The sequence below is a fragment of the Phyllobates terribilis genome, unplaced genomic scaffold, assembly GCF_046119375.1.
Source record: "Phyllobates terribilis strain yellow unplaced genomic scaffold, ASM4611937v1 Scaffold_261__1_contigs__length_2674298, whole genome shotgun sequence".
Taxonomy (NCBI): Eukaryota; Metazoa; Chordata; class Amphibia; order Anura; family Dendrobatidae; genus Phyllobates; species Phyllobates terribilis.
The window spans coordinates 2178772-2196941 of record NW_027363021.1 but is presented as its reverse complement, the minus strand read 5'-3'; the positions used below and the strand labels follow the sequence as shown (position 1 = coordinate 2196941).

At 49.7% G+C, this 18170-nt stretch overlaps 1 pseudogene; it reads left to right on the top strand.

The window, feature by feature from the left end:
* The window catches only part of LOC141219310 (pentatricopeptide repeat-containing protein 1, mitochondrial-like), a 54886-nt pseudogene extending 43366 nt beyond the window's left edge, over nt 1-11520 (top strand).
* The last annotated feature ends 6650 nt before the right edge of the window (nt 11521-18170 follow it).

Sequence of the window (18170 nt, the reverse complement as noted above, 5' to 3'; positions counted from 1 at the left end):
AGCGCGTCATACATCCTGCCACGTGATTGTGGGGCACCGATGGGTTGTCATGACAGCTGGGGTTCTGCTGATGACCTCCCATACATGTCATTATGACCCTCCTATGGGCCGGCGTTCATAGAAGATGGTGATTTCTGCTATAGATTGCAGTGTATGTACAGCACAAGCGATCAGACGATCGCCGCTTCAAGTCTCCTAATTAATCTGATCAGTAAACATTGTAATGGGGAAAAAATCAAAATGCCAGAATGACGTTTTTTTGGCTGCCACAGCATTGCAGTAAAGTGCAACATCAAAGTGGTTGCAGGGAGTATCTATATATATAATCGTCTTATCCCATCTGTCTGTCTGTCTGTCTGTCCAGGAAATCCCGCATTGCTCATTGGTCCGCCAGCGGCCAATCAGCGCCGCGGGATTTCTGAAAAAAGATGGCGGCCGTTAGCAGCTCATCTGCGGGACGGAGCTCAGCGGCGATGCAGCCGGGAGATGACCGGCGCGAGGTGCTCATCTCCCGGCCGGTACCAGCAGAAGGACCCCGACCGCCGGACCCATCTGCGGGACGGAGATGCAGCCGGGAAATGAGCGGCGCGAGGCGCTCATCTCCCGGCCGGTATCAGCGGAAGGACCGCCGGCGCCTCTGACCTCCATGCGGAACGGAGGACAGGGGAGCGGCGCTGCGGGTCGGGATACTTCTCCTGCGAGCGCCCGCTATGTCCCGGGTTCTCGCAGCGGAAGTAGCCGCAGAGGCAGCGCCGGTCCTCACCAAGACGATTCGATGATTGGTCGCGGTCTTCGGACCCGACCAATCACTGATCTTAGCGCAAAAGTTAAACATCGCTGTGCTGATTGGTCGCCGACGCTGCCCGCGACCAATCACCGATTTTTAACACAAATGTCTGGACCTCTGTAACACCATGCGGATACTGTGGGGACATCAGCGGCTAGGGTGTGAAGAGAGGACCGGGGAGCGGCGCTGCGGGTCGGGATACTTCTGCTCCGAGCGCCCGCTCATGTCCACCGGTCCTCACTAATACGATTACGCTCCCTGCTCCTCACCAATACGATTTGCGGATTGGTCGCGTGCGGAGAGCGCGACCAATCAGTGATCTTGGCGCTAAAGTTAAACACCGCTCTGCTGATTGGTCGCGGCCGCTGCCCGCGGCCAATCACCAATTTGGGCGCTACATTTAAATAGCCGCCACGACCAATCACCGATCTTACCGCCACTTTTAAACACTGCTGTGCTAATTGGTCGCGGACACCAGCCGCGACCAATCAGCGAGCTTGGCGCAAAATTTCAACAACGCTCTGCTGATTGGTCGCGGACACCATCCGCGACCAATTAGTGAGATTGGCGCCAAATTTAAACAGCGCTCTGCTGATTGATTGCGGTCGCTGGCCGAGATCAATCAGCAGTATTGGCGCAAAATGTAAACAACGCTCTGCTGATTGGTCGCGGACGCCGGACGCGTCCAATCAGCGAGATTGGCCCCAAATTTAAACAACGCTCTGCTGATTGGTCGCGGACTCCAGCTGCGACCAATCAGCGATTTTGCCGCCAAATTTAAACACCGCTCTGCTGATCGGTCGCTGGCCGAGATCAATCAGCAGTATTGGCGCCAAATTTAAACCTCACTCTGCTGATTGGTCGCAACCACTGGCTGCGACCAATCTGCGTTTTTTGTGCCAAATTTAAACAACGCTCTGCTGATTGGTCGCGGTAGCCGGCCGCGACCCATCAGCATTATTGGCGCCAAATTTAAACCCCGCTCTGCTGATTGGTCGCGGCCGCCAGCCTCGAACAATCAGCGAAATTGGCGGCAAATTTAAACAACGCTCTGCTGAATGGTTGAGGCCGCCGACCGCGACCAATCATCGATTTTGGCGCCCAATTTAAACAACGCTCTGCTGATTGGTCGCGGCCGTCAGCCGCGATTAATCAGCGATTTTGGCGCCAAATTTAAACCCCGCTCTGCATCTTTCTGCTGTTTGGTCGCGGAAGCCGGCCGCGACCAATCAGCAGTATTCTCGCCAAATTTAAACACCTCTATGCTGATTGGTCGCGGTCGCGACTAATCAACGATTTTGGTGTCAAATTTAAACACGCTCTCCAGTCCTCACTAACATGGCTTGCTGATTGGTCACGGCCGCCGCCCGCGACCGATCAGCGATTTTGGCGCAAAATTCAAACATCGCTCTGCTGATTGGTCGCGGCGGCCAGCCGCGACCAATCAGTGAGATTGGCGCCAAATTTAAACAGCGCTCTGCTGATTGGTCGCGGCCGCCATCCGCGACCAATCAGCGAGATTGGCGCCAAATTTAAACAACGCTCTGCTGATTGGTCGAGACCGGCGACCGCGACCAATGAGCAGAGCGATGCAGAGCGTTGTTTAAATTTTGCGCCAAAATCGCTGATTGGTCGCGACCGGCGGCCTCGACCAATCAACGATTTTGGCGCCATATTTAAGCAACGCTCTGCTGATTGGTCGAGGACGCCGGCCGAGATCAATCAGCAGAGCGTTGCTTAAATTTGGCGCCAAAATCGTTGATTGGTCGAGGCCGCCGGTCGAGATCAATCAGCAGTATTGGCGCAAAATTTAAACACCGCTTTGCTGATTGGTCGAGGCCGGCAACCGTGACCAATCAGCGATTTTGGTGCAAAATTTAAACACAGCTCTGCTGACTGCGCCCGGTCGGCCGCATACCTATTCTAGAATACCCGATGCATTAGAATCGGGCCACCATCTATTATATGGATATGTAGCTCACAAACTCCTAAATATATGATGTTTTCATTTACAATGTATCTAATTTATACATGTATATAGAGAGTACTGAGCATGGATTTGTAAGGTTTCATAACTTCCATGCTAGACAAAATTCTATAAAATAAATAATTTGACAATTCTTTCATGGCCGGAGGTGATAATAAACTGATATAACAGTGTACACTAGTAATTAGAATTCCCTGGGCTCGGGTGTAAGAGGCAATATTCCTGATGATCAGGGTCCCGTGTAGGGACGGTCACTGCTGTATACCATCTAGTACAGAGGTACAGAAGCTGGCGGCGCTCCCATAACCTCCGGGCTGCTGGATTCTATCAAACATCTCCATGTTATTCTGTATACAGTTATATTCTTCTTTCCATCACAATGCGGTGGGATATCACTACAATATGCCAACATGGTGTGATTAGTGGAGGGCGGCTGTCAGTATCCCCCGACTTTAGAATTAGATTGAATAATCCTTCAAAGGGGGTGTACAAAGTTTAAAAGATATCTCCTATCCATAGGATAACTTCCCGATGGATGGGGTCTGACTGCTGGGAGCCTCACCAATCCTGAAAACTGGGGATTTGAAGAGTCCTTTGTGACTGATGTGATGGTCGATCAGTGCTGCACCATACATTCTCTATGGGACGACTGAAGCTCTGTGCTTGGCTGGTCTTCAGCACTCCCATTAAGAATGAACGGAGCAGTGCGTATACTCAACCACCACTCCATTTGCGGCACCCTGCTACAACAGGTACCACAGGACCCAGGGTGCATGGATGGACTTCTCCACAAGAGGCCCTCACTACATACAAACACCTCCACCCTTCCACCTCATACCACCAGAGGGAGCCCGTTAGGGATATATATATATATATGGAGGGTGGAGCCAGGCAGTTCAGTCAGAGTTAGTAGTCAGACTGAGAGAGTCTGAGAGCGTGCTGACGCTGAGAGCAGCGAAGACGCGGCGCGTCTGCTGCTGGGTTCTGAGGGCCACGAGTGTGGCCGACGGTAAAGAGGAGAGATGAGAGGAGTTGAGGGGGCAGAGGAGCATCACAAGGCTCACCCCAAAGATACAAACCGGACACCGGGTCCGCGCCTACAGGGTACTTTATACCCAGTAGGGACCACCGGCATTCCAGGAGGACTACAAGTCCCTGGCAGACCTGAAGCTAGACCCATTACAGGACCAGGAACCATGATGGCCCCGACGACCAGGGATAGTGGTTGCCAGCAGAAGGTCCTACTACTGAGCGACAGGTGAAGGAACAGCACGACACATAAGCTAGGCCCAGTTGCAGGCTGGCCAGGAGCATACAGAGAGGCAGACACGGACCAGGAGGCCTTATACCCGCTCACTGGGGAGAAGTCCTGAAGTGCACCCATCCTACTGAGTACCCTGGAGCGTACCTGACATCCGCACCAGTAAAGATATTGAAGCGAATCCCCTGTCTCTGTCAGTTACTCCTGCTGCGCCATCCCGCCTGCACTACAAGTCCCAGCATCACCACCCACCAAACTCCACACTGCCCCGGGGGCCCACTGCACCTGTGGGGAGCAGAAACACCTCAGCTGCCATCCCATCACCCCCCCGGAGGTCTGAAGCAGCGCTGGTAATCATTACCAAGTACCACAGGTGGCGTCACAAACTGTTTATTTATTTTATCCAAGTTTCAATCCACTTTTTCAAGAGTGACCCCAGTGTACGGGCCCAGGAGCCGACCACCGCGACATCCCCAAAACCAGGCAAAGGCCCGGGTACCGAGTCGTCCCCATCCCCTGGGCGCGTCGTACTCATCGTCTGTGGGACTGCCAGAACTAGTGGAGCGCTGCTCTTGGCTATTTTTGGGCAGTCCTATAGACAGTGAATGGAGGGGAGGCTGAGCATGCTGCCTGTTCATGGGTTTGCTAGGGGTTCCAGCAGTCAGACCCTCAGTGATCAGTAAGTTATCCCCTAACCTTTGGATAAGAGATGATTTTCTATTTTGGCAATAACCCTTTAATTGCATCCATGTGGTTATTTTCCCCCTATCCTGTCCACCTTTATTATGTCCGTTATTCCCTCTGGTGGTCTGTGCCGCCATGTAGTGCATGTCTGTACTACTCAGGCTCTGGGGGCCGGAGCGTGCAGCTACAGAGCAACCTGCTCCACATCACTGCCAGGAGGGGAGATTTATTGCTGTGTAGTTAGTCCAGGTGGTGCCGACAAGTAGAGGGAACAAGTTCTGGCAATCCTGCCAAAGGAGCACAGTTATTCCTGCACCGGACCTGCATCTCCGGTGTGCGGCGGCCGGGAAGGTGCCCGCTCTCCTCAGGGAAGATGCTGACGGCCCGCAGGCACATACCCGTCCTTGTGCCAATGCCCAGGAGATAAAGCAGGACATTTATCTAAGTAGTGATGTGGCGTCTCCCACCCGCCTGTCATATTTGTAGATGACGCGTGGCGGAGGGCAGAAGCCGGGGTAGGACTCCTGTCCGGCTGCAGAAGTCTCATGTGTAGTGATACTCATGTGACTTTTCTAAAAGCATAAATCGGCCTGCAGAGGTGTCAGCGACGCTGGCTCAGACGTTACTGTGAGCGGAATAACAAGGCTTTGGTAACAGTTTCACCTCTTTATATTGTATTAGCTCCTTTACTTAGTCCTAGTTCAGACTGGTCTAAGAGATCGCCTGCTGATTCCTTTCTTGCGATTCTGATAGGAGATTTCTGTTAGAAGTTTGGCGCAAGGCTAGTGATTAGACTGGCTAGTGATTAGACTGGCTAGTGATTAGACTGGCCAGTGATTAGACTGGCCAGTGATTAGACTGGCCAGTGATTAGACTGGCCAGTGATTAGACTGGCCAGTGATTAGACTGGCCAGCGATTAGACTGGCTAGTGATTAGTCTGGCTAGTGATTAGTCTGGCTAGTGATTAGTCTGGCTAGTGATTAGACTGGCTGGTGATTAGACTGGCTGGTGATTAGACTGACTAGTGGTTAGACTGGCCGGTGATTAGACTGGCTAGTAGATAAGGATTTTGTGCCAGATTTTTAGTAACAAAGGGAATACAGCGGTCGGCCACTTTAGGTGGACTGTTACAGTAGGCAGCATGCTGATAAGTTATTTTTTGACGTTTTGCATGATTTTCGCTGTCTTCGGTTGGCATATCCCCCCCTTCCCAACGGCACTTCCATCTGCAACCTGTAACGGCCAGTCGGAATACCCGTGCTGGCATCGGGGTCTTATTGCATGGGTAGGCGCTGTGGCATTGGGGTCTTATTACACGGGTAGGCGCGCTGGCATCTGGGTCTTATTACAGGGGTAGGCGTGCTGGCATCAGGGTCTTATTACATGGGTAGGCGCACTGGCATCGGGGTCTTATTATACTGGTAGGCGCACTGGCATCGGGGTCTTATTACACGGGTAGGCGCGCTGGCATCGGGGTCTTATTACACGGGTAGGCGCGCTGGCATCGGGTCTTATTACACGAGTAGGCGCGCTGGTATCGGGGTCTTATTACACAGGTAGGCACGCTGGCATCGGGGTCTTATTACACAGGTAGGCACACTGGCATCGGGGTCTTATTACACGAGTAGGCGTGCTGGTATCGGGGTCTTATTACACGGGTAGGCGCGCTGGTATCGGGGTCTTATTACACCGGTAGGCGCGCTGGCATCGGGGTCTTATTACACGGGTAGGCGTGCTGGCATCGGGGTCTTATTACACGGGTAAGCGCGCTGTTCGGAGACAATGGGAAAACCAGTGGGCAAGGCTTCACAGATACAGAAAATAGCACAGAATTTACGAGTAGAAGTTGCCTATTTATTATGTAGACACACGTTTGGAAATGACATAAGTAGATGGCCCAAGCCCTCCACAAAGCTTTTCATCCTGGAGGGCACCGGCTTTACCAATGTGACCCTCTGACATATGGGAGCATCATTATAATAGGATACTGCCATTACATGCCAGCTAGTCCGTGTCCAGTTACTGCTTTCTCTGTGACGGGGTGTACATATTTGCGTGAATGTAATGTGGATAATGACTGTATTCGCCATCTTGTGCTTCAGGTCTGGAGGCAGATGCGGCACATGGGGGTAAAGCCGGATGTAATCACCTATAACCTGCTTCTTTGTGCCCCCCGAGACTGTGGGATTGGAGACACCGCTGACGCTCTACATTTACTCACGCACTCTAAGGAACTGGCAGCCCTGACTTTAAGTGCAGGCAAAGAGAAGCAAGACAGGAAAAGCCAGCAAGTGAAGAAAAGAAAGGATAGTCCTGGAGAGGTGGGCAGCCCATGCTCCTGGGCCATTCCTCAATTCCAAGTGGCAACTATGGCACAGCTGAGGACTTGGCAGGCTCACAGGCACTGGTCGTGGTGAGTACGGCTGACCATTTTCCCAGCGTGCCCTCTTTTGATGCCAGTAATGTGCCAAACCTCCTGGACCTGTCTGTAAATACGGGAAAAATTGTGTCACTTGTAAATGTCAATACCCCATCTGACCGATTGGCAGTGATTGGCGACTTAGGGGGCGTTCTTCAGAAGATGAAAGAAGACAACGTCTGTCCTACAATAAAGACCTTCACCCTCCTAGCGGCAGTCATGAGAGCAGAAGTGGGGTCAGAATCTGCCGTCCGGGCCACTATGGACGCCTACGGAGTACAGCCAGATCTCACCTTTTTTAACACTTTGGTGTTGAAGAGGAGTAAAACTCTGAAGCTGCAGTCGGCTTTGGTAAGGGAATGGTTTTTATTTTATCATTTAAATGTTAAAAAGCCATCATAAAATAATTAACACGGCTTGTGAGAAGATCCACGCTATCTGACAGTAAAGAGGCTGAGGTACAGTAGGTGAATGATGTTACCGCATTGTGGGATTATATTTGCTTCATGAAATCATTTGTAAAGCGTGTGACAGATCTGCCTGACTTTTTATATATATTTTTTTCTTAAAAGTGAATACCTTTTTTTTTTTTACTATGGCTTAATAACGATCCAAAGCAAATGGTTCTGTGTGACCCACTACTACTCAGGTAGCGTTAGCCCTCCCTGGGAAAGGTGTACTTGGACGACGGGCCGGTGGAAGAGGGGGATGCAGTCGTAGCCTTGACCCGGTCTGTGCCCAGGGCGCACACATTAAAAATATGGGCTAGCAGATGAGTGGTTATTTGTCGACTACGCCACCTGTGGTTCCCGGTGATTACCACCAGCGCTTGGGCACTGAATGCCCGCCTGCTTCATCCCAGCATAGGATTTTGTGCTCAGGGAGGTGATTGATCGTAGCGCTATTATGTGCAGGAGGGATACTTACAGCATGAAAGGGTTTTGTATTTATTTATACCCTGAATAGTACTTTTTGTGGTATGTGAGTATATAGTATTTGTTAGCTCAGATATTCTATATGGGCTTCATTTATGTTTGGGACTCTTTGTATTTTTCAATATATACTCTGCTGTAGTAGGCACATATTTCCCTCTTCATCTTTCTGGACTATAGTACACCTCCTTGTATACTAATGTCAGGCAGTCATAACTAATTTGCATGTGTACGATATTGATCACCAGGGATAATACTGGCACTTGTATTATGGTACTGCTTGTTCTGTTGTAACTAGGGATGTTTTTTTTGGAGCAGGTGGGCTTCAAATTAGTGGGTAACCCCACTATATTGATTTTACTTGTGTTTTAGCAATTTGGTTTTTTTTACGTTGTTTGTATGTATTTATATTTGTAATGAATAAAATTTATTGTCACTTATTATAACGTTTGATAATTTATTGAAGTATTGCTGGGTGATCACTGCTTCATAGCACACCTCTTTTCCCTTTTTTCACGTACCACCAGCGCTGCGTCAGTCCTCTGAGGCGGGTGTCGTGGCAGCTCAGCTGGTACTACTCCCCACAGGCGGAGCAGGGCCTCAGGGCAGAGAGAGAGGAAAGTCTGGAGGTTGGTGGTGTGTGTGCGGTGCCGCGCAGGAAAGGATAACGGAGGCAAGGGGTGAAGTCTTCCAAGCTTTACTCACGTTGTTTCAGTAGTAAGCACAAAGCTTCTCCTTGCTCCTCACGGCGCGCTGCGTCCACCAGGAAGGGGTTCAGCACACTCCGGGTAGTTTAGGTGCACTTAACGAGACCCCTGGACCAGAATGTTCCTCTCCTTGGTGAGTTCTCCCATTAAGTCTCCTCCTGACTGTGTGTGTGGTATGAACTTGGTGAAAGGCCGGTTCCCGCTGCATCAGCGCAGTTTAAGGGATACGGGTGGCGTACTCCGCTCCGTCCATATCCCCCTTAGGGATCCAGAAGGCCTCTGGGCTTTTCCGACTGAGACGTGAAGTAACAGAGTCAGATATCGGGGGCCGGTACCCCTCTTGCAGCAGGAATCCCTCTGACTAGGCCAGAGTAAGAAATACAGGTGGTGTATGCTGCTCCGTCCGTATCCCCTGGGATCCTTTTGCCTGTGGAGCTTTACTCCTCCGCTCCCCTCCAGGCCTTCTTAGGTAGGGACCTTGACCAGGTAGAGACAGCGGTTAACTCTAACCCACTCCTCACCTCAAGCCCAGAGTACGAGGACCGTGTATCTTCAACAAGCTGCAGGTTCCAGCAGAAAGCCACTATCAGCGATGAAGATCACAATCAAAGACCTTGAACCTAAGATGGCCGTGTATTAAATATGTATCAGTAAGTGTAACCTAAAAGTGTGTCCTCCACCCTCACCCACTACATGGTTCCCCCTATCTTTGGTCGTCCACCCATCTCCTCTATCCCGGCTGGTTTTGCACCCTGGTGCATATAAGCCCCCCACAGGACAGGAGTGGTGTAGTGTTGAGTGCTGAGGCTGGGTCCCGTGTGGTGCTCCATCCTTACCTCGGAGAGGAGATACCACACCTCGATCTGAGGTGCAGTACCCCTGTGGCGACTGAACCCTCAGGGACGCCACAGTTCCAACCGATTCATATAGAAACTACACTTTTTTATATCGGCCTAATTGTTTCTAAGCATGGTTTTGAAAGAAGGGACATTGCTTTGAAAGATGGGCATGGCTTTGACAGAAGGGGCATGGCTTTAAATACAACAGCATGCACTAAATTGTTTGAAAATTGGGGGGCAAAAAAAGTGATGCAAGGCAAGCCAGCAAAAGAGTCTAAAGTATGACACATTTTCTCATTTACATGTCCATATTTAACCACGTACATGGAAAAAATGGCCATGGTGTCAGCAGTGTTTGTTCCGTGTGTCATCAGTGTTCGGTCTGTGTGTCCGTTTTTCCCATCAATGTTTGACGGATGGATAAATAAATCCTTGAATTACAGAGCTTCTCCTATTCTTTGCCATCCGGGTGCTGAATGTTTTTGCACAGACCCATAGACTTGTATCGGCTCTTTTCATCTGTGATATCGGAAAAAGACAGACAGACGGACATGTGAATAGCACCATAGATTATACTGGGTATGTGATGTATCCATGAAAAAAAGGGATAAACCTCCACGTGCAACATGATGTGTGAATGAGGCCTTTTGCTTTTTCTGGCCGCACCATCAAGGAAGATTTCCTCCATTTGTGTTTTTGGTCGGTGTGATGTCCATGTCACCCAGTGTAATATTCCACATGAATGGATTGACCACCAGACTGTGGGGGAATAATGGCTACAGGCGCTTATCTCATCCATCCGTTTTTTAAATGAGATATAACCGTAGATTTCAAAGGCTGCACAACAATCAGACACAATCCGTGTGGCAGGTATGTTTTACCGGACGCACTGCATAGATTACATAGGAAAGTGTGTCTGGCCTTCTATTAGTTTTTTTTTTAGTTATGGATGACAAATGGACGCTGTACGGATCAAAAATGGCCTTTTTTTCCCCTGAACACAAAGCATTGTGCTTGTGTGAATTTGCGCTTCGGCAGGGAATTGTGCACTGAGCCTATATGAAGGCGTTTTGTGCGCTGCCGCCAAAATGCAACATTCAGTTGGACGCAGCAATATTTTATGTGTGAATACTGTTTAATACAGATTTTAGCATTTCCCTTTTTCTGAAAATGCGTCGGGCCTCATGCAGAAACAAACTTTTTGTCGAAACGGACAGTGATACCCATAACAACCAATCAGAGCTCTTCTTTTATTGCCCTGGTAAAATGAAACGTGGCATCTGGTTGGCTGTCATGGAGAACACTGACACATTCTGAAACTTAGTGCAGATTCTTCCACACTTCATGCCACACGTACAGTGTAAAAACTGATCGTCTGAATGGTTTCTTTACAGCAGCTGTTGCCTATGATGGCACAGAGAGGCATTGCACCAAACATCCATACCTTTTGCAATCTCGCTAGGGCATGCCTTAAAGAAAAAGATGGTTTACAGCTCCTGGAAGACATGGCGGTAATGACATTGCTGGTTTACATAGTTTATTTAGTGTCTTTTTTTTTTTTTTTACTCCTACTTGATAAAGTCTAGAAAATAATGTCATTTTTAAACTGATTTGCCTTTTTATAGAAAACAAGTGACAAGGATCTTTTTGCATATCTGATCGGTAACTTGTTTTACAGATTTGTGGATTCCATCCAAATATCAATGTATACAGCACATTGATTAATGCGGCCATAAAGAGGTTAGATGACGTCTACTTGACCAATATTCTGCGGGACATGAGGAACAGAAACGTGGCTCCTAATGAAGTGGTGGTCCGTCAGCTGGAGTTTGCAGCACAGTACCCACTAAACTTTGATAAAGTGAGTATACGATCTGATAAAACCAATAATGGAGGCTGGTGAAGAGGAGGGAATTCGCCTCCATGTGGGTAAAAATGTGTTGTTTTTTATCAAAATGGAAAATTGTATTCGGTAAAAATACTCCACACCACACACCATCAACCAAGAAGTCCAATAACTAGTAATAGATTAGAAACAAGCGTTTGAAGACTTTTCCTGTTGTGAACATGATCCTTTAAGTTAAAGGGAACCTGTCACATTGGATAACGCTATTAACCTGCTGATGTAGGGTTAATCTGCAGGGTAATACCATTAGGAAGTGCTTGGCCACTATACTGAATGTGTAGCACATGGGAGTAAATTAACTTTATTCCTCCCGTGAGCCACTGACAGGTGGCTCTGCACTGATGTACTGTAGAGCTAGCTGTCAGTCAAAGGGCTGGGGCGTGCTTACAACCATTGCTTACTGTGTACAGATTGGTGACACTGTCTGAGCACTAACTCTCAACTCTAGCTAGATTCTAACTACTGACTGAGCTGCCTGGCTCCACCTTCCCTTTATATATCCCTATCTGGGCTCCCTCTGCTGGTAAGAGGTGGAAGGTGGAGGTGTTTGGATGTAGTGAGAGCCTCTTGTGGAGAAATCCAATCATGCACCCTTCTAGGTTCTGTGGCACCAAGCGCAGCAGGGCGCCACATATACAGTTATAGGTTAAGCAGTGAGTCTAATGGCTGGCCATATTTAGGAAAAACCCCACTAAGAAATTAAAGACACATACAGCAGGGCCACAGTAATGACAAATTCCCATTAGAAAGGAGAGAGTCTCCCATAGTGTTGGCCTATGTAGTGAATGCAAGGGCTGCCAAAAATTTGGAGGCACTTCTATGCCCCTTGGAAGAGACGTGGAGGAGGACCTCATAAAAAATGTTCCCATGAGAAAGGAGCGGGCCTCCTATACTTGTAATGCCCATGCACTAAGTGTATGGGCTGACAAACATTCTCCCCTGGGGGGTATACATGTACATACTGTATAAAACATTTTTTTTACGGGCATCATAAACACTCCTTCAAAAAAATTCTGTGGGTGTTGCATCACGGACCACGGTCACCCTGGTGATATGGTGGTGGAAGATGAGGAGAAGGAGGAGGACAAGAGCAAATAGTCAAAATCAGGAAGTGTATACCCATGTGTGGGTGTGAAAAGGTGCATGGGAATACACCTCCCAAGAAAAGACACTGGATTTGAGTTTATGTTACGCTGCTATTATTCGGTGGTGTTGAGAAGTCTGGCCCAATCTAGCACTTGTTCATTTTTATAAGAGTCAGCCTGTCAGCATTTTCAGTTGACAGGCGGATGCGCTTATCAGTTATAATTCCACCAGCGGCACTAAAAACCGGCTCTGATAAAACGCTGGCGGCAGGGCAGACCAGGACCTCCAAGGCATAGAGACCCAATTCATTCCACATATCCAGCTTGGATACCCAATAATTATAAGGCACAGCGGAATCACAGAGGATGTTGGTACGTTCGGCAAGGTACTCCCTCAGCATCTTCCCAAACTTTGAACTCCTTGTGAGAGTACCCCGCGCCTCAGGCCCTCTGCGATGGGAGAGTCTGAGAAAACTCTCCCAGAACTTTGACAGTGTTCCCCTGCCTCTGCTGGATTGAAGTTGCGTCTCTCTCGCTTGTACTCCTTGGTTGTCCAATGAAGTGTGCCCTCTGCTGCCAGCGTTTTCAGATGGGAATTTTTTTAATAGTGCCGCAACACAGGCCTTCTGGTACAGGCCCATTTTTGCAGGCCTGTCCACCTCAGGAATAAGAGATATAAAGTTCTCCTTGTTGTGTGGGTCTAGAAGTGTCACCAACCATTAATGACTGTCACCCAAAATTTTGAGAATGCAAGGGTCATGGGAAAGGCAGCGTAACATAAACTCAGCCATGCGTGCCAGACTACTAACAGGCAAGACTTCCGTGTCCTCACAAAGAGGATGACTGACCATGCTCTCCTCCTCATCCTCCTCTCTGTCCTCTGGCCATCCACGCTGAACAGACGGTATGACAGCTGTGCAGGTAGAACAGTCTATAGTGCATGAAACTAGCTCCTGTCCTTCCTCCTCCTCCTCCTCTTCCTCATTTTCACCCAATCCACGTTGGGATGAGATGAGGCTTGGCTGTGTGTAATCAACCTGTATGGTTCCTTGCTCCATCTCATTGTGCTCCACCTGCAATGCATCCTCTTTGATTGTGAGCAGAGAGCATTTCAGAAGACAGAGAAGCGGGATGGTGACACTAATTATGGCGTCATCTCCGCTCACCATCGTGGTGGAGTCCTCAAAGTTTTGGAGGATGGTACATATGTCTGACATCCAGGTCCACTCCAGAGGTCTTATGTGTGGAGTCTGAACTGAATACTGACGGCCTTATTGATGCTGGTACTCAACAACTGCCCTCTTCTGCTCAAATATCCTTCCCAACAACTGCAGTGTAGAGTTCCAACGCGTGGGGACATCACACACCAGTCTGTGAGCCGGAAGCTGCAAACGCTGCAGAAACACGGCAAGGGCGGCGGAAGCTGTAGCTGACTTTCTAAAATGGGCACAAAGGCGGCGTACTTTAACAAGCAGATCCAGCTGCTCCGGGTAGGATTTGAGAAACCGCTGAACCATGAGGTTAAGCACATGGGCCAGGCATGGTACGTGTGTGAGCTCATCTCGTCTCAGAGCCGCCACCAGGTTCCGGCCATTGTCACACACGACCATGCCTGGCTGTAGGTTCAGCGGTGTGAGCCACAGATCTGCCTGGTCTTTCAGAGCTGTCCACAACTCTTCAGCATTGTGCGGTTTGTCATCTAAGCATATTAGCTTCAGCATTGCCTATTGCCGCTTGGCCGAGGCAGTGCTGCAGTGTTTCCAGCTTGCAACTGATGTGGTCATTTCGGAGATGGAGGCTGAAGAGGAGGAGGCTAAGAAGGATGAGGTGCAGGAGCTGTAGACCGTGGGGGCAACCCTGATTGACCTACGGCCCGCAATCCTTGGCGTCGGGAGGATGTGTTCCATCCAAAGTAGTGTTGAGCCACCCCTGTATGTTCGTCGAACACCTTCGAACACTGTTAAAACCAATGGCAGGCAAACAAAAACACATAGAAACACATAGAAAACACATAGAAAACACTTCAAAGGTGTCCAAAAGCTGACAAACTGCTCAGAAGACACAACTAACACAAGGAAAAGTGACAAGTACATATAGTCATGCGAAAAGAAAAGAGGTGGAGGAGTAAAAGGAGGGGGAGACACAGTTATAGGCATGTCATGACATTCTAAAATCAAGAAAGGCTGGAGAAAAAATCTAAAATCAGCCTACCAACACCCAGACGTCGTGACAAGAAAATTTAAAAAAGAAATATCTTTAGGTAGAATGGCGGTTCCATTCAGAACACTTTCCTTACAAGACGTAGTGGTATCCCCGTTGTGAGTTGTGCCAAAAACAGAACCCAATACATTCGGACTAATCCACCATTTGTCATATCCAAGGGGCAGGTCCGTAAACGACAACATCGACGCGGAACCAAGTACAGTAGTATATACTGTACATCCTTTGACAAGGCAATCAGGCGGATCAAGAAGTTGGGAAGGGTCACCCTAATGGCCAAAACAGACATAGATGCGGAGTTCCGATTACTTACTACCTGTGCCTCCAAATAGTGTCCACCTATTGGGCTGCTTCTGGGAAGGAGCATACTATATAGATCGCTGTTTGCCCATGGGGTGCTCCAGATCCTGGTCACTATTGGAGGCGTTTAGTTGCTTCCTCGAATGGGTTGTAATGGACGTTTCTAAGGGGGCACATATTATCCATTACCTCGACAACTTCTTATGTCTGGGCCCAAAAGATTTGCCACAGTGTGAATACACGTGGTAGTCCACCTGTGAGAAGGAGAGAGCTGGAGGGAGAGCAGACACCACAGAGCCGAGGGGTTAGATGGAGAATGAAAGAAGGAAAGAGGGCGAGGGAGGTAAGGGAGTACAGTGGAAGGCCGACCTGAGCTCACCCACGTTCCTGCTGGACGGGGAACAGCCCTGGGAAGAAAAGCCGCTTGCGCATCCCTTTGAGGTTACGGGAGCGAGCGGGCAGAGGGACTACGCTGGAGTGCGAAGCCGACACGGCCAGTCCGTTCCTGCCCATGCGACCTCCGTGTCCCCAGGTTTGTGCCAGAGCCGCGGTGGACCCTGACAGCCAGCCCCCTCTCCCAATACTGGTGTCTGTCCGCTGGTGGGTCGAGCCCAACCACGGTGGGGGGGGGTAACATCTGCAGAAGAAAGACCATCTTCCAGCCAAACTAAGATGTCTACTTCTTTTCGTGGACAATGTGGTACGATCCCTTTCTTACGGACACGCCCATCGCTACAAATTCCAGATGAGGCACAAAAACAGCAGGTGCTTCAACGGATGTCAAGTGCTCCTTCAAGTGGGCTCTCCTCCACCTCAACTTCAACATCACAAATACTCCAGTCCTCAGAGGTGTCACCCCAATCGCACTGGCTTCCTCACAGCTCCCAAGTCTCCAGCTGCCCATCTGAGTATGGGGTAACACAGATGGTTGAGTCTGCACAGCTGTTTACTCATACTATAGCCTGGGAAACGGAGGTCTGCTCCAGAGCTTCTATTAATCCAGACGAGGAAATGATCTGCACTGATGCCCAGAATCTTTGAGTCGGATCCAGGACCAGATGAAGAAGGTTCTGAGCATAATGTAGACCCTCGTTCCCAAACTGTAACTCCTGTTGGTGGAGACAGCGATGAAGACGATGATGAGACTCAAATACCTGATTGGAGCGACAACTTGACTTTTCGGTCAGGGCAGGAAGAGGTTGGCTCTGAGGACGATGGGTGTGACAACACACAGGGTGATGATGACGAGGTTGGAGATCCCACTTACTGTCAACCCACAGTCAGCCAGTCGATGAGGTCAGCAGAGGAGGTGGAGGAGAATGTGACTAGCCCAAGGGATGGGGATGACTCGGTACCCGGGCCTTTGCCTGGCCTTGGGGATGTCGCGGTGGTCGGCTCCCGGGCCTGTACCCTGGGGTCACTCTTTAAAGGGGTGGATAATTGTTACTTTTATAAGAGTTCGTGACGCCACCTGTGGTATCTGGTGAGAAGCCCCAGCGCTGCAGCAGTCCACTGAGGCCGGTGATAAGGCAGCTCGATGGTATAGCTCCCCACAGGTGAAGCTAGGCCTCAGGGCAGCTTATGCAGGGGGAATGCCGGACAGGCGAGACCCAGCTGGGTCAGAGCAAGAATGGGAACGGACACGGTAGTCACTTCAGTACCTTTTACTGGTGGAAATTCAGGCACATCCGGGAGCACTGTAGGGTGAAGGGTGCATATCAGGATCCTACCCAATGAGCGGGTGTAGGGCCTCCTGTTTCTTGCCTCTGCGTAGTAAGTTTCTGACCTGCCTGGAGCTAGGCCTAACTTTGTCTCTGTCCTGCGATGGCTGACCTTGTGGTAGGGCCTTGTCTTGGAGTACACGCTCTCAGTATGCGGGGCCTAAGCGTCTCCTGGCTCTGTTACGTATCAGCACCTTAGCAATCCTGGGACTTGTAGTTCTCCAGGGATTCCGGTTATGCCTTACTGGGTCATAGAGATCCCGGTAAACTCGGATCCGGTGTCCGGTAAAGCTTTGGGGTGAGCTGGTTAAGCTCCTCTGCCCCCTATGTACTAACTCTCCACTCGCCTTCGGCCTACTCGGGCCCTCACTAAGCTATACACACTAACGGCAGCTTGCCGCGCTTCACCGATCTTATGGCACCGGCACACCTTAAGCTCTAACTGGGCTCCCTGAATCTAGCTAGCAGGAGCCTCGTGCTCCACTGCTGAACTATTAACTGAGTTCTCTAGACTGGACTGAGCTCCACTGCACACTGACCTCTCTTAGGCTTCTCTACTGCAGGAACTCTTCAGACGAACTGAACTGCCTAGCTCCACCTTCCCTATTTATATCCCTAACGGGCTTCCTCTGCTCGGCTGATGTGGAAGGTGGAGATGTGTGAATGTTTATGGGGGCCTCTTGTGGAGGATTCCATCAATGCACTCTTTTAGGATCTGTGATACCAAGCGCAGCTGGGCGTCACAGATGCTATTGACGACGAGGTTAGGTTGCGCCTTACTGGACAGAGATGGAGTACTGGAAGCACGTCAACTACTGCATCCTCAACCACAACTCTGCCTCTGACCAGAAGTCGTGGTGGCTGTTCAGGTCGCATGGGCTCTAAGCCTTGCATAGCCTGGGCATTTTTTCAGATCGATAAGGATGACCCAACTCGTGTTATCTGTAATATTTGTCACCAAAAGCTAAGTAGAGGCCAAAAAATCCATAGTTTGAGTACTTCATGCATGAAAAGTCAAATGGATATGAAGCATAAGTTGCAGTGGGAAGCTCACTGTGCTACAATGCAGCCTAGCGGGCTGGGCCAACCACCGTCTGCCCCATCTTGTGCATCCGCGGCCTCTTCATCATCTGTGACTGGGGGGTCAGCAGTCACATGTTTTTGGACGCAGACCTGCCAACTCTTTACCCGCAACAGCCAGTGTGATTGGCAGGTCATCATTTCATTTGGAAGTGGAAACACCAGCTGGTGTTGAGCGCTCTCAGACATCAAGAGCACCACCTTTGGATCAAGGCAACCTAACTTTTCTGCCTGCATCTTC